The following is an 18,030-nucleotide window of genomic DNA, read 5'->3' on the forward strand; positions in this document are numbered from 1 at the left end:
ACACTCTCAATATGCTTATAATTACATTGTTTTCAATATATCACTGAATACTTTCCAAGGACATTGACACTACCTTAAACGATCTGAGTGCGCAGTGAGAACCTTATTTATAGAAAATACCAGTATGACAGAAAGTATTAGGATCATTTGTACTAGGTAGTTCAACTCTATAAAGAGAGTGGTTCAACTTGAGATTAGGATCTTAAGATTGGATCTGTACCCGAGTCCCTTGCTCTTGATCTCCAAATCCATCTCCGTCTTGATAAATATGACCAACGTACTCGAGCTATATTTGTGGCAATGTTGGTGTCATAAAGGTACAAAATAGTTAAAAAGATGATTCTGAACTTCTCAAGGCAAATAGCCTTAGGACATCATACGTGCTTAATTCTTTATGCCCGATGGTTTTCTAATTTTTCACCATAAAATTGTGATGCAGGGACTTCTTGAACTGACTGGCCGTGGCTTTTTTCTTAAGGTTAACATTCTCTTGTTATTTTGATCCTTGACATTTCCTTTTGCTGGTCTTCCCCTTCCAATTTCCCGGTGAAGTGAGAATTCAGAATGAAAATTTTTTTTTCATTTGCTTTCTATAAATGATCTGGGAAACACCATTAATGGAGTGCTAAGGACAAAAACCAAGAGTGGAGTGCTAAGGTAATCAGTAACTAATCACTACGCCAATAATACGATCAGACGACAGTTTTTCGCTGTCGTCTGATACCCCTCTTTGCTGTTGACTGAGTGGGTGCCGTCTGATGTCAGTATCAGACAACAGCAAGATTCTGTCGTCTGAAGAAAATTTGGACAAGAGCAAGAACTAACAAACCTGTTGTCTGAACACCAGAAAAGACAATAGACAACTTAAAGTACATGTTGTCCAAAGTGAATTAAGTCAGCATAATCTAAAGAAAAGTAACTTCTGAGGTCATTAAGACAACATAACTTATAGTGTAGCATTGTCTGTTAAAGTTTTACACTCTATTTTTCTCAAAATAAACTCTTGTGTGTTGTTTGCTCAAACAACAGCTTTCTAGGTTTTGCAGTTTATTTCTAACCATGGTTTTCCTACTTTGATGTAGTGGTTAATGAAGTGAGACAATAGAATATATACCTTTGACATTGTGTTTTACAATGTTGGGCAATAGAACCAGTTTAAAAGATATTGTTGTTATGTTGTACAGACAACAGTTTTTTTATGTGATTTTTTTGTGCTCAATTGTCAGACAATGGTTTTCTGGTGAAATTGCATTGTTTGAGATTGGATAACAAGACATACATTCTGGATATTGCATCTAACAAAAACCTATCAATCAACGCATCCACAAACACATCAAATATTGATACCAAAAGCTTTCCATTGAATCCAACAAGATCTACAATATTCCATCAGCAGTAGGTTCATCCCAATATTAACACATACTAACCTTGCCTATATACTTAAAGGCCAAAAACATAAACTTGTCGATAAATGTGTCAAATGCACAGTATCCATGCCTATATATACCTAAAGAGTCTAAATACCAAAACAGATCAAGGTAAGAGGATCTCCACAACACTTCAGTTCCTACTTGCAGCTGCAACATCTATTGGCTTCAAACCCTCCTGTGGTGCAATAACAAGTCTATCAATTAGTAAAAGAACAGAAATCATGATTGTTGCCTTATAAGGTTTCACTCATAATAATCTATTGAACATAAGCAAGTAATGCTATGCTGTTAGCTAATAAGTAAACCGCAGACTATATTAAGGGAAAACAAGAAAGGATGATGAACATTCATGAAAACCCCAGATTATATGTATTGAAGATAGTCTAGCTTTCTGAATTTCAAGTTGAAGTATCAGACGTTCACAAGCTTTGGAATACCCAAATCCCAGCCAAAACATCAAAATCATATTATAAACAAAGCCTAGCATTATTATATAATCCATATACTCATTGTGAAATCAATAAACCAAACCCAAGACCTATATATATATATATATATATATATATATATATATATATATATATATATATATATATATATATATATATATTAGTGCAGCGTATAAAAGTGAAATGTATAGCAATATTTTCATATTGTTATATATGAAAAATTCTACAATGTGTTAACGTTTGACATGCATACAATTGCCTTAAAAGTGGTAAAATGAGTCCTTAAAATAGTAATATTAGTCCTTAAAGTAGTAACATGAGTCCTTAAAGTGGTAAATTTTCTTAGTTACCACATAAGTCCTCAAAATAGTAATATTAGTCCTCAAAGTGGTAACATGAGTCCTTAAAGTGGTAAATTTTCTTAGTTACCACATAAGTCCTCAAAATAGTAATATTAGTCCTCAAAGTGGTAACATGAGTCCTTAAAGTGGCAAATTTTCTTAGTTTACCATATGAGTCCTCAAAATAGTAATATTAGTCCTCAAAGTGGTAACATGAGTCCTTAAAGGGGTAAAAATAGTTGATGTATGAGAAATGTTAACATACCATAGCTTTACCCGTTATATATATAGTGTAGTGGTATAATTATACACACACACACACACAATTATACCTAGGTGTGAAGTAGGTATTATGAGTATAGTGCTGTGCATATATGCCAAAGAACGGCAAAAACTTTTATGCCCATAATTGTACACAGAATGCCTCATCATCAGGAAGATAGTAGTTTGAAAATTCAACAACGAATTGAACACCTTCAAAATTTGCACTAGGAAAAGAAATGGCATGCTTGATCCATATTAAGCTTTACAACAAAGTCTCAAGTATCCAACACTTATAGTAACCAACCATTTACTTGAATCAAAACCTCTCACTATGAGGCCAAAACATTGTTGTGCATTCGTTCATATGTAAGGCCAAAACATTGTTGTGCATTCGTTCATATATATACTGGTATATACATCCACACACACACACACTAATTGAAAAACAAACACCAGCTAAGATGAAGATCACTTACTGGTAACGTAGGCTAAGCAAACTCCACCCAAATCCCCACCAACCTTTCAGCCTAAGACAAATATATGAATTCCATTAGTACTGATAGCGTCAACTCCCAGATTTTATCACCAAACTGCCCAAAATTGGATTCGTTTGATACCCTTAAAATGATAGGATTTCCATAAACCCAAACCCGGAATTAATCCATCGTGTCTGAAACAAAGCATAATGAAACCATACTAAGGATATTAGAGCACGAATTCACCTTGGGCATCCAATCTTCCAGTCTCTCCTCTTTTCCCCAATTCGCTACCTCTGCTTTCCGTATCTAACAAAACCCAAAGATGTAAACAGAACTATACGACAGTATCAAAACCCAATCCAAACAGAGAAGTTTCGTAAAGTGCTTATGGAATTGACAAGAAACATGAGTTAAGTTTTGGGTTTACGATTAAAGCTTCAGTTTTTACGAAATTGACAAGAAACATGAGTTAAATTTTGAGATAAAAGATGAAGACTTTACGGAGAGATTGAGGCAGGAGAGTGAAGGAAGGGCTTGAGATAGAGACTGAGGTATTCATTGCTCTGCTAACGCAAGCGAAAGAGCATAGAGTCTCCAGTTCCAGCTTGGGGAGGATAGTGGTGATCAATACGCAGCTGGGCAAGGTCTCCAAGCCAATCCCCATTTGCGGTTCTTGTTTTTGCTCCTTCTTCTTCTGCCGCTCCATTTTTCTGTAGTCTTGTTAAAAACAACTGAAGTTCAGACTGCAGATTGCCTCTTGTATACCTCAACTCCTTTTCAATCTTTTATGACATAGATCTGAAAAAAAAAAAAATTAATAAAAAATAAAAAACCCAAAACATTTCGAGATCCAACTCTAATAGAAAGAGTGTGAAGCATATAAGGATTTAGAAGAGGCATGCCACAGATCTGAAAATTATGTCAAAGCCCTGCCACAGATAATGCCTAAAGGACATCGACAGAGAGTGAGAGAGAGGAGGAAGGGGGGGGGGAAGAGAGAGAGAGAGAGAGCTACGATAGAAGTGGGAACTGAAAGAGGTTAGAGGTCAGATGACTGGGTTTTGAGAGAATGACAGTCGAATTGACTTGGTATTTGGTAAGAGAGTGTGAAAAGGGGGAAGTTTAAGTTTTGGCCAAAAAATGGGCGGGCAAAATGAAATTCTTGTTGGTCAATGGAGGGATCGAGTTGAAAAATTGAGTTTTGGGCCTTTTGGCTAAGTGTAGGAATATAAGTTTCCAAACACATATAAGTCAACTAGGGCTGAATAAATTTGAACCCTAAAAACGGACAACATAAACTAAAGACCAGTTGTATGTAATAATGTCACACAACAGACAACAAAAGATGTTGTCTGAGCTGAAAATATCAGACAACATCAAAAAATAGTGATTGTCTGATAATAAATTGCACAATAGCAATGTAAAAAGTGTTGTCTGAGTAGATTTATTCAGACGACATCAAATTTCAACCATTGTCTGAATAACAATGAAACAACATCAACATTTATTATGTTGTTTGAAATTAGCTATTTGGACAACAGCAATCTGAAAATCTGTTGTCCCTTTAAAAAATTTGGACAACACCTGTTATACAATAACTGTTGTATGATTGAATCACAGACAATAGAATAATTCTTGCTGTCGTCTGAAAAATTCAGACGACAGAAAAAATGTGCGCAGTTGTCTGATGTGTGTCGTCTGATTCAAATATTGGCGTAGTGAATCTACTGTAATAGTGATTCATTGGATTAAACCATTGTGATCTATAACTAAACTTCTGTCCTTGTTGTCCTTGCAGTGAGAAAGAAAAGCAAATGACTATTACACAGTGGAGAATGTTGATGTACGTTGTCCGGGCAGAGTGGGCGAAGTATGTTCTTAAGTTCAAAGATAACTAGTGTGTAGGTTAATTAGTAGTTGGGGATATGTAGCATCAGCGTTTGGACATGCATAGTTGAGATATATATATATATATATATATATATAGGCCAGATTTTGATTGCAGTACTGCTAGCTATTTTGCTATGTTGTTTAGTTGGTTGTCCAGATTGTGTAGTACTTCTGGTTTATTAGCAAGCAGTACTGCATGCATATATTTTGCTGGTTGCCCAGATTAGTATATATGGGCCATTTACAACTGATGCTTATGACTAGGTTTGTGTACATGAGACAATGGTGGATTAATGGAAATTGCAATGAATGATTTTAGATGTGGATTTTATGGTTTCATGAATGCTAATTTTAATTTCCAGAATGCATGAATACCAATTGTAACAGGGGACTACTAATATGTGTTATCTCAAATTGCAAGCTACAACAAAAGCACACCAAAATGTGTGGTTGCAGCTGCATAAAAACAACACAAAAATTAATTGGAAGTCTATTGTCTTTTTGGCATTGGGACAACAGAAAATTGTAGTCTAAAAGGCAAAACAACAACATAATTTAAATGAAAGTATTGATTAAAGCTTATAACAACAACATATAAGTGTGGTTGGACTTGATGACAGACTATATAAAAGACTTACCATTTGTGGTTCGTTTTATATTCAGACCACAAATATTTGTCGTGTTAATAATATCAAACGACAGTAAATTGTTGTTGTACTGAAACTGACACAACACTTAAATGTCATATAAACATACCCTAGACCGACACTTAATTGTAATCTGAAACACTTTACCACCACAGATAATTGTTGTGTAAAGTCGCTTTGCACAACATTTAATTGTTGTTGTATGCCAGAAGACACTACACATGAGTCTTCATATTTCTTAGTTAAGGGCATTCACACCACACAAAACTGTTGTGTTAATGCTTTTAAACCTACATATCACATTAGTCCCGAAATGCAAAACTCATCAGACAACACAAGACTTTTATTTGTTTCTGTCTTCTGAAAAATCAGACGACAGAAGTGTTTTGTCGTCTGATACCCCCAAGACACGACACCGTACTAGACGACAGATTTTAGTTCCTTCACACGACAGAACTGTTCTGTTGTCTGATGCACTTTTTGGCATAGTTGTTGGCCAGATTCAATCATCAGGGAGAGACCATAATGGGATAGAAGGACAGGTACAACTCTTGGAGCAAGCTCAGAATGGAACTGAAGGTCTGTTTCAATCCCCTGGGCGAGTTCAGAAAAGGATTGGTAGTGAATCTCAGTCCATGGAGGTTCAGATTAGGATTGATAGTCAGCTTCAATCCTCGAAGCAAGGTCTAAACGGGATTGCAGGGCTGCTCCAATCCTATACTCAAAATACTACAAATGAGCTTGTTTTGGCTAAAATAGAAGGCTCCATTCCAGTTGAGCATGTGAGTGATGCTGGTGCTACTCAAGAAAATGCATTTGCTGAGGATATATGTAATTGTGAGAATTCATTAGAGATGGTGGAAGGCAGCTCTCCTACAGCCACGACTGCTATTGCTTCTCTTACATCGCTCTCTAATTTGTTTGAAGAGATAGAACATGAGGGGGTGGAAAGGTGAGTTTACAGTTGTTAAGTCCAAGTCTCAAAAGAAAGCTCAGAAGCGTTAGGCCGCCTTGGCATCTAACCGAGAGGTTTATTTGCGCCGTACTAAGGGTGTCTCTAAATGAAGGTTCTCTACTGGAATCTACGGGGCATTGCTAATGACCCCACTCAAGATGTTCTTACGAAGTTTGTTCGGGATCATAACCCAGATGTATTATGTATTTCTCCCTAACTTGTGGGTTTTGTGCAAACCTTCTCTTCTTCATGAGGTTACAATAGTTTCAAGTACTGATCAGCAGATCTCTATTGCAGTTGTTTTGGACTCAGTCAATTGTGTTCTATCTCCCGTTTATGCACGTACATCTATGGAGGGTCGTCGTCGTTTATGGACAGACTTAGCTTATATTAAAGATAACTTTTTTTCGGGCCCTTGGCTTGTTTTTGGTGACTTTAATGCCATTCTTGGGGCTTACGAGAAAAAGGGTGGAGCTCCGGTTTGTAGACGTTCATGTGAGGAGTTCCAAGCTATGTCTGATGTCTGTGAACTTATTCATGTTGATACACACGGGGCTGAATTCACATGGGTTCGTAGACGTGGGCTAAGAGGAAATGTTGAAGAGAGACTTGATAGATGTCTTGCAAATTTGTCTTGGATGGATAGTTGGGATACTTTTGATTGTAGTACATTGCCCAGGTTATGTTCTGATCATAATCCACTTCTTATGTCTTTCTCTAATGCTTTTGGAGCTCGTCAGAGTTTCTTTAGATTTCGAAGGATGTGGTTGGAGCATGGGGAGTTTCATGCCTTTGTCAAGCAATGTTGGGACTCAGTTAGTATGCATGGCTGTCCATTATCTATTTTGTAACATAAACTACGAGTTCTGCGTAAAGCCCTTCGAACTTGGAATTGGGAGGTTTTTGGTGATGTTCATAGGCAGGTTGACTCTGACCTTGCTGAGTTGGTTTCTATTCAACAAAGTATATCTTCTATAGGGGGTTCTGATGCGGATTTTGCTAAGGAGCGTGAGCTTCAGGCTAATTTGTCAGAATCTTTACGTTTGCAAGAGCTGTTTTGGAAGGAAAAATCTAGTTTGCGTTAGCTTTCTGAGGGTGATCGTAACACATCTTTCTTTCATGCTATGTGTCGGGCTAAACGGTCTCGATCCTCTATTACTCTTCTTAGAGATGGTGATAAGTTTTTTCAGGATCCTCTTGCTATTCAAAATCATATAGTTGAATATTATTCAGATCTCTTTGCTAACCCTGCAGATACTCATGATACTGGACTTATCAGTCGGGTTATTCCTTCTATGGTTACTGATGATGAGAATGTGTCGAGCTCTCACGGCTATTCCTTCTTCAGAGAAGATTCTCTTGGCAATAAAGAGTATGGACCTAGATAGTGCTCCTGGTTCTGACGGGTTTAATGAGCATTTTTTCATGGCTTGTTGGGATGTTGTTGGGACTGATGTAACTAGTGCAGTTCAATTCTTCTTCCAACAGGGTACTTTACCAGGCTCTTTTAATTCAAGTCTTATTATTCTGATTCCAAAGGTGGAGCATGCAGATTCTATTAAGCAATTTCGGCCTATTGCACTTGCTAATTTTGTTTTCAAGATCATCCCAGAGATTTTGTCTATTCGACTGGCTTCCATTGTTCTAGGACGTAATATTACAGATTGTATTGTTACGACATCGGAGTGTATCAATTTGTTGGATTCTAAACTTTAAAGCACATGCAGCAGTGGACCAATTGGAGAAATCAGCTAAATACTCAAATGTAGAGGCAAAATGTTGCCCGACCTATTGGAGAGGGCCACCTGGAGGCCACGTGCCTAGGCAATTGGATGACCGATAATTAGCAATCAGTTTGGGAATCAAATTTACTAACCACATAAACTCAGGTGGTGACACCACCACTGTATATGTAGCCACCACGTGTTACTCTCACTAACTCTAGTTAAATGATTTTAATATTTTTTTTTTTCTAATACATTTTTCTCTCACCACATTTCTTCCATATATTTTACTCTCTCTTTACTGTATTCTTCTTCCTCTTCATCTTTGTTATTGATGAGAAAATTTTCTGGGTTCTACTCTTCCACTACCTCTTTGAATTTATTGTAATATGAATTTCAAGAAACTATCGTTGCTAATATGTTCTTTTTCTTTATGGATTTCCAGATTTTGGATTAACATGAGACCAAAAGAGTACGTGTATGAAGAAGAAGATGCCAACTTTGAGTTCGTGTCGTTTCAGAAATCCGCTGACGAGGTTTTCTTTGGTGACAACACTCGTATCGACTCCTTCCCATTGCAATTTGCAAGAAGAGCAAGTCGACCGGAGAAGGAGATAAACCAGACTCATCTCCTGGGTTTGCTTGATTGTGATTCAATCCAAAAGAAAAAAGAAATCTTGATAAAAGCTTTCCATCAATTACATCAATATTAATAGAAAACTGTTCAATTTCAACAGATGTGAGAAGTCTGGTGTTTGGACATCAATCTCCAAACTGCTTACCCTTTCCTTGTTTGAAATGTTTCAATGCAATTTCGGTTTGGGTTATCATGGAGAAAATCTTGTTGGAAGAGGTTGGGTATAGAGAATAGTATTGAGACTTTTGAAATAATGAAATAATTTGAGTAACGCAAAATCGAATCCCAAAACTGAGATTTCTGCCTCTTTGGTATGTTTCTGGGTTTGAACTTTGAATGGGGAAGGAAGAGATCTCTCTCATCATTAACCACATTAATATTATTAATACTAATTCTAATAACTTAACCATGATTAGATTACACAATACGTGTTAAGTGGTGGTATCACCACCTTTAGTAAGATGGTGGGATTTTGAATCCATCAGTTTGTCCGACCATTAGTGTGGGCTCCATGGCACATGGGCAGCAGCCAACAACTTTTTTTTTTTTTTTTTTTTTTTCTGACTGGATCTTATGTGATGACGGTCACTTCAGATCAACCATTCGATCAAATTATCCAACAGCTGTAATTAAAAGACAATAGTAACTTTTATTTTTTTGTTTTCACCCTAAAAATTAATCCAGAAGGTAAAAAAAAAATATTTTCAAAAATTCTATAAATACCAATTCCCTCACGTTAACTTCTCACACTAAAATTTCTCAAAATTTTGCCTCTCCATCTTCTTTCTCTATCAATTCATTCTTTATTTTTTTCAATCATCATCCAACAATGGGAGATTCGGGTTCCAATTGGCAAGTCGATGAGCAAATTTAATTGTGCGATTCATGGGCGTGTAAGACCGTTTGCCCGATCACCAAAAAACATATAACCTCCTCTAATTATTAATTATTTAAATTATAAGTTTAACATTATTTTGAATTATATGCTAATTTGAAGTGTGAATAGTGGATTGGCAGACAAATTGCCTTTTCATTGGTGCATTGTGTAAGCTAGAGACAATTGCCAATTTGGGATGAATAGTGGATTGGTAGTATAAATTTAGTTGGTGTTAATGTAAAACCATAGTTACATGCTCACAACATATGCACAACAATCATAAAAAGATCAAGGCTTACCTTCTGCAATTACTGTCATGGATTCCATCTTATGCAGCTGCTTAACTCGATCACTGAATATGGTCTTCTGTTACTTACCAACTTGCTTCTCAATGGACAGAACAATATGCAATAATCGTGGTAGTAATCAGGGACCAATTCATCTGTATATATATAGGTGACTTAACCCTCAAGGAGCTTCCCATTAAAACATTCCTTATCGGATTAGGTTTCCTAGTTAGATTCTTAATGTATCACATCTTGTAGCCTTTCTTGTAGACTAAGCAATGGATTACTATCCTTAATGAATTGATACACTACTTCATTAAGTCACTAGTATTGATTTACTGTTTGTATCCATGTTAAACTAGGATTGATATTAAGCTAATCATCAATTACTTTATGATGATATGTGTTATGTCCATATTTGATCTTACAATCTTCCCCTTGGACTCACACATATCATGCTCGATGATTTGCACCAGAGAACATCAAAACCTACTTAACTTACTGAAGTGCGCGCCAGATAACAAACTCAAATCGAAAATCCATTCCAACATGGTCAGATCACAGTTACTTATGCAGAGCAAGAAACAGTATACATTTTAACAAAAATGCAGAGTTTCAAAACCACTAACACAAGCTTCTGCAATCCACATATGTTCAACCAGAAGTGATACAATATATGTTAATGTGTATCAACAAGTAAACATATTTTAGGTCCTACTTTATGTTTCTAAAACCAGAAACTCAAGCAAATTCACTGAACACTGATGACTTAAAAATATTGCTTGAACCTTAACATCATGCTTCACATGATTTAAGCCATCTGATAGCAAGTATGATATTCAAAACAAGATGATAATTTCCAAAATAAAACAACAAATCTGCAGCAAAAACATATTTGGAAATACCTCAAAATTTTATTGATAATAATAAAATCTGTCATTACAAACAAGTTGTGATAAACAAAAATAAAAGATCACAACTAAAACACAAGAACTCAAAAACCTTAGAAATTTAAATTGCTCCAATTGGATTAACTCTTTAGTGAACCTAAGCGTCTAGATTAGCTAAAACTCCAATGCTTGCTGTATGCTTCTGGAATGCTGCTACTGACAAGGCCTTGGTGAAAGGATCTGCTAGCTGTGAATTTGTGTCAATACTCAAAACAGCTATTTCACCATGCTTTACTCTTTCTCTAACACTGTAATACTTTAAATCAATGTGTTTAGAATTATTTGATCTCTTACTGTTCTTGCTAAAGAAAACAGCTGCTTCATTATCACAATAAATCACAAGTGTGCCAGCCACAATGTGACTCAATACTTTGGTTTGCATGAGAAAATTCCTAATCCAAAGTCCTTCACACACAGTCTCATATACTGCAATAAATTCAGCTTGCATGGTGGAGGTTGAAACTAGAGTTTTCTTCATGGTTTTCCAAGCAACTGCACCTCCTGCTAGCATGTACACATATCCACAAGTTGACTTCTTGGAGTCTGGATAGTTCCCTGCAAAATCAGAATCTGAAAATCCAACGAGTTTCAGATCCTCCACTTGCCTATAAACTAGCATGTAATTCTTTGTTTTCTGCAGGTACCTCAACACTTTCTTCCCAGCTACCCAATGTTCATGGCCTGGATTAGATTGGAATCTCGATAAAATCCCTACTGCAAAAGACAAGTCTGGCCTAGTGCAGACTTGTGCATACATGAGACTTCCTACAAGTCTAGCATAAGGCTTTGACTCCATAATTTCTTTCTCAACATCACTATTAGGACTCTGCTTCTTGGTTAACTTATCACCTTTGGACATGGGAACTTCTCCAGCTGCACACTTTTCCATACCAAACCTCTTCAAAACTTTGGTAATATAATTATGTTGAGACAAACCAAGTAGTCTCTGTGCTCTATCTCTTTTAATCTCAATGCCTAGTACATAGGATGCTTCTCCTAAGTCTTTCATGTCAAAATTCTTTGACAGAAAACTCTTAGTGTCTTTAAGCAGTTTGAAGTTACTGCTAGCCAAAAGTATATCATCGACATAGAGTACTAGGAAAATAAAATTGTTCCCAACTGTCTTCAAGTAAACACACTCATCAACAAGATTCTCTGTAAATCCAAAAGTAGAAATCACAGAATCAAATTTCTTGTACCACTGTCTAGAAGCTTGTTTAAGGCCATAAATTGATTTTCTTAACCTGCATACTAAGTTTTCACTTCCAGCTTGCACAAAACCTTCTGGCTGCTTCATATAAATCACTTCATCTAGTTCACCATTCAAAAAGGCTGTCTTAACATCCATTTGGTGTAGCTCCATATCAAAGTGAGCAACTAAAGCCATGATTATTCTAAACGAGTCTTTTGTAGAAACTGGAGAAAAAGTCTCAGTAAAATCAATGCCCTCCTTCTGTGTAAAACCCTTGGCAACTAATCTTGCTTTATGTCTCTCTACATTGCCATTTGCATCTCTTTTGGTTTTGAAAACCCATTTACAACCTATAGGTTTCTGATTAGAGTCAGGTTCAACTAATTCCCAAACTGCATTTTGGCTCATGGAATCAATTTCTGCTTCCATTGCTAGCTGCCATTGGTGAGATTCATTACTTTCAATAGCCTGGTTAAATGTAGTTGGATCATTGTCCTCTGCACAGTCCATTTCAATTTCTGCTTCTTGCAGATAAACAATGTAGTCACTATCTTCCCCCCCATAAGTTGGTTTTCTTGCTCTCTGTGATCTTCTAGGCTGAGGGTTGACAGGGACTTGATCAGTTACAGGGTCAGTTACTTGACCAGTGACATGGTCAGTTACTTGTCCAGCGACAGTTACTTGGTCAGTGACTTGACCAGTGACAGGTACTTGACCAGTTACATGGTCAGTTACATGACCAGGTACAGTTACTTGGTCAGTTACATGGTCAGTGACATGACCAGTTACATGACCGGTTACTTGATCAGGGACAGTTACGTGGTCAGTTACTCGACCAGTGACTCGATCAGTTACATCTTGTTCTAAAGGCAATACAACACTTATATTCTCATCCAACACAATTTCCTCAAAATCTGAGGTTAAATCCTCAAGGTTTGTATTGTGAACTTTTTCACTTAGAAATTTTACTTGATGTGTTTCAAAAATTCTAGGTGAATGATGAGCAGAATATAATTTATAGCCTTTAGATTTATCTGGATAACCTATAAAATAGCAACTAACTGTCTTAGGATCAAGTTTATTCAAGCTTGGATTATAAATCCTAGCTTCTGCATGACATCCCCAAACATGGCAGTGATGAAGACTAGGTTTTCTGCCACACCAAAGCTCAAAAGCAGTCTTTTCTATAGCTTTGCTAGGTGTTCTGTTGCAAATATAATTTGCAGTTTTTAAAGCCTCACCCCACAAAAATTTTGGCAAACCAGTTGTACACATCATGCATCTAACCATGTTCAAAAGGGTCCTATTCTTTCTCTCTGCAACACCATTCTGTTGTGGGTTATAGGGTGTTGTATATTGAGCTTTAATTCCATTGTCTTGCAAAAACAAGGCAAATGGACCCTTTTGTTGGCCGGATTCAGTGTACTTGCCATAGAACTCACCCCCTCTATCTGATCTCACTGTTTTGATTTTCTTTTCTAGTTGATTTTCTACCTCAGACTTAAAGATTTTAAAGGCTTTCAATGCTTGTGCCTTTTCTGAAAGTAGATAAATATAACTGTATCTAGAAAAGTCATCAATGAATGTGATAAAATACACATTCCCACAGATAGTTTGATGCCTAAATGGTCCACATATATCGGTGTGTATGAGTTCTAATAAATTTTGGCTTCTATATGCAGTCTTCTTTCTAGTATTAGTTATTTTTCCCTTAAAGCATTCAACACAGTCTGTTAGATCAGAAAAATCAAGTTCATTTAGGATGTTGTTTTTCACCAAAATTTTCAGTCTCTCTTTTGAAACATGGCCGAGTCTTCTATGCCATAAAAATGCAGACTTTTCATTTAGTTTGGTTCTTTTAACACCTGTTAAAGTGCTAGTACTGTTGGTGTTATTTTCAACAAGTAAAATTTCTTGTTGAGCCATTGAACAATTTAACTGTAAATAATCATTCATAATAACACCAGAACCAATTTGAACAGAATTTTTAGAAATAAGAATTCCATTACTATCCATAACAAGTCTACAACCAGATTTTACTAAAAGAGAAACTGAAACCAAATTCCTTCTCATGGAAGGTACATAAAAAACATTGTCCAGAACTAATAATTTTCCTAATCCTAAATCGAGCTTTAAGGTTCCAATAGCCTTGACTGCCACTCTCATGCCGTTGCCTACACACAGGTTCACTTCATCACTTTTTGGGATTCTCCTCCTTATGAATCCCTGCAAAGAATTAGTAATATGAATAGGTGAGCCTGAATCTATCCACCAAGACTGTGGTTCAACATTTATAAGATTAATTTCTAAGGAAAAAACTGTATTAGAAAAAATCTTACCCTTTTTGGCTAACCAATTTTTATAGCCAGTGCAGTCCTTTTTCATGTGTCCTACTCTTTTGCAAAAGTAGCACTTGAACCTGAATGGCCTGTTTTCCTTGGCCACTGCAGCTGTTGAACTCTTAGTTATGGCTTTGATAGGCTTGAGCTTATTCTGGGGCTTTTTCCTTTTAGGCTTCTCAATAAGGTTAATGGTCGTAGCAGGTTCCTTTTCTTCCTTGATCCTAGATTCCTCATCCACACAGATGGATATAAGTTCATCTAGAGTCCAATTTCCCTTTTGAGAGTTGTAACTGGTCCTAAGATGACTAAAACTGTTAGGCAAGGAATGTAGTGCATAATGCACTACCTGCTCATCCCTAACCCCCATCAAGAGCTCTCTGAGTCTGCCATTTATATTGATCATCTTCATAATATGCTCTCTAACTCCCCCTGAACCCATGTACTTCAAATCATGAAACTCCTTGGTTAGCCTAGCTGCTTCTGCTTTTTCACTTTCTTTAAACTTAGCACCTATGAGTTCCAGAAAATCTGATGCTAGCTCAGGCTCTTCTATACTTCCCCTGACAGTCTTAGACATAGATGTTCTGATGAGGTTCTTAGCCATTCTATTGGATCTATGCCACTTCTTGTAAAGGTCAGTATCTTTCTTGGTGCTCTTTTCATTTAACTCTTCAGGCTTATCCTCAGTAAAGCAGTAGTCTATGTTCTCATGCATTCCCATATAATTTTCCACAGAGTCTAGCCAAGCTCTATAGTTGGTTCCAGTTAACATCAAGACACTGTTCAAGTTCATGTAAGAGTTGCCTAAGGAGCAAAACAAAAAATTCGAGTGAGTTCTCAGTTTGTAAAGAAAATATGTTTAAGTTTTCTGTGTTTTATTTAGCTTTAAGTAACCAAAACAAGAACATACAGAAAACCTAAACAACCATACTTGCATTCATGTCAGTCCATAACAAAAACAATATTAAGCATCACTTTTGAGCAGAAACTTAATATCCTGGAGTTCTTTATCAATATGCCATGTTCAATGAAAACAAGTTATCCAAAGAAATTTATCCACATCTTTAGACAGAAGAAAAATTTCTAAGTATCCGTATTTATTTTCATCAAGCATGCATACTGCTGTTTTGTATTCTAAAACCATACTTAACCACTTCTTTGGAAGATAAAACTGAAGCATAGTTTTAAAACACAAAACACAATTTCAGTTTTGTTACTCGATCAGGTACAGTTACTTGGTCAGTTACTTGACCAGTTACACGTACCTGATCAATGTTTTCTGCCAACATCAATGAAGGATGCTTTGTGCATCATAATCACTTATGCCAACAGAAAACCACAAAACATATGAGCTCTTTTACTTTACATTCTATCCAGATTCATCCTTGTAAGAAAATTAAGCTCTTGTATCTGTCAACTTTAACGTGTAAACAAAATCTGGGAGATTTCTGTTCTTCATACAATTTTACACAATCACAGATACAATACCATATCATCAATCAATTCAACATGCATATTCAAGCATAACCAAAATTGATTCGATTCCAAGAAACCACAGAACAATCAAGAAATTGTAAATTTCATCTACTCTAGCCTAACGCACGCCGGGAATGCAACTAGGGTTCTTGGGCACAATCAAAACTTAATTATCATGCTATGAATCGAAAACAATTTTCACAGAAAAACCTATTTTTGCTTTTTCCCCAATTTGCTGCTTAAGAAATCATAGCGGAAGCGTGAATTTTATAATTAACCAGATGCAGCAGTCGACTTAAGTAACTTACCTTGATCAGGTACCTGACCAGTTACTTGGTCAGTTACCTGGTCAGTTACTTACTTGGTCAGATACCTGACCAGTGACTTGGTCAGTAACCTGATCAATTACTTGACCCGTAAAGCAAAAAACTCTTAAAAAATTTTATGTTTGTTTTGCAAAACCCTAAAATGATTTTTCATATTTGTGAGCCTATGCTCTGATACCAATTGTAAAACCATAGTTACATGCTCACAACATATGCACAACAATCATAAAAAGATCAAGGCTTACCTTCTGCAATTACTGTCATGGATTCCATCTTATGCAGCTGCTTAACTCGATCACTGAATATGGTCTTCTGTTACTTACCAACTTGCTTCTCAATGGACAGAACAATATGCAATAATCGTGGTAGTAATCAGGGACCAATTCATCTGTATATATATAGGTGACTTAACCCTCAAGGAGCTTCCCATTAAAGCATTCCTTATCGGATTAGGTTTCCTAGTTAGATTCTTAATGTATCACATCTTGTAGCCTTTCTTGTAGACTAAGCAATGGATTACTATCCTTAATGAATTGATACACTACTTCATTAAGTCACTAGTATTGATTTACTGTTTGTATCCATGTTAAACTAGGATTGATATTAAGCTAATCATCAATTACTTTATGATGATATGTGTTATGTCCATATTTGATCTTACAGTTAATGTCTAAAAGTTCGGCGGTAGCTGAACCTTTGTTAACGCTGATCCGGTGGGCGGATCGATATTTGTGATGCTCTCAAAGCTTCCGCTACCTGTCAAGTAAAATACAAAGGGCGTCAGAGGGAGACCGCGCTGGGCGGTCTTCAACTCTCCGATGCCTAAGTTAGTCAATGTATTTATGTTGACAAAGTAACAGTAGGTAAGTATTGAATGCGTAATTAATGAGGAGAGAGGAGAGAACCTTTTATAGGTGAGGAGGAGGCTGACCTCCTCCTTGTTTTCGATGTGGGACTGATGTGCTTCAGTTCCCAGCTTCAGGAACTTCTGATGCTATCTTGGCGCGGCGCGTCGGCGGTGATCTGGGGGTGATCCGACGCTGAGGTTATAGCCCGCCTGGTGGTGTACCTGCATGTCATTCATTTGGTTGGAATTAGTACCTTTGGCGGTACAATGAGCGTGGCCCATTATAGCTAATTATGCTTGCAAATGTACATGTATGTACAGTTAGCAAATCAGCAATTGCCCTTCGTTCATGGATGCATTTGCTCTAAAGCTAAGTTTGAGGCCTCCAAAAGTTCAAGCATTCCTTTCACATCCCCATCTACGTTTGAGACCACCAAATATATCTGAAAAGTTCAGGAAACTGGATTATTATGTACGTTATTAGCAAATCTACACCAGCAGTGCTTATCAGACATGTTTTATGTGATAAAGTAATCTGGGTTCACATCCAAAACCAATTGGCAATGGATGGAGTGGCCCAAACCCTTATAAACCCATAGGCAAGGTCCCATATTTCCTATGTGGGATGTATATATTCTCAACACGCCCCCGCACGTGTGACGAATTTTCAAGCCATACACGTTAGGGGTGTGCAAAACACGGTACAAACCGGCCAAACCGGTCAAAACCGACCTGTAAATATGGTTTGGTTAAGGTTTTTTAACTTTAAAAATTGAAAGCCGGTTCAATACCGAACCAAACCATTTATGAATTGGGTTGGTTTGGTTTCTCTTTTGCTTAAACCGCGGAACCCGAACCGACCGGTATGTTTGAAATATAATAAGAAAAAGTGTTATATATATATATATATATATATA

At 36.7% G+C, this 18,030-nt stretch overlaps 2 long non-coding RNA genes across 2 annotated transcripts; both read left to right on the forward strand.

Moving 5' to 3' along the window:
• Positions 1 to 302: 302 nt before the first annotated feature.
• On the forward strand, positions 303 to 4,928 carry LOC133727940 (uncharacterized). The gene is made up of 3 exons (XR_009855452.1): positions 303 to 317; positions 440 to 657; positions 4,762 to 4,928. It is a non-coding gene; the product is annotated as an uncharacterized LOC133727940 (long non-coding RNA).
• A 3,394-nt stretch (positions 4,929 to 8,322) lies between these two features.
• On the forward strand, positions 8,323 to 8,917 carry LOC133734459 (uncharacterized). The gene is made up of 2 exons (XR_009858310.1): positions 8,323 to 8,530; positions 8,625 to 8,917. It is a non-coding gene; the product is annotated as an uncharacterized LOC133734459 (long non-coding RNA).
• The last annotated feature ends 9,113 nt before the right edge of the window (positions 8,918 to 18,030 follow it).

Source organism: Rosa rugosa, chromosome 2 (assembly GCF_958449725.1).
Source record: "Rosa rugosa chromosome 2, drRosRugo1.1, whole genome shotgun sequence".
Lineage (NCBI taxonomy): Eukaryota > Viridiplantae > Streptophyta > Magnoliopsida > Rosales > Rosaceae > Rosa > Rosa rugosa.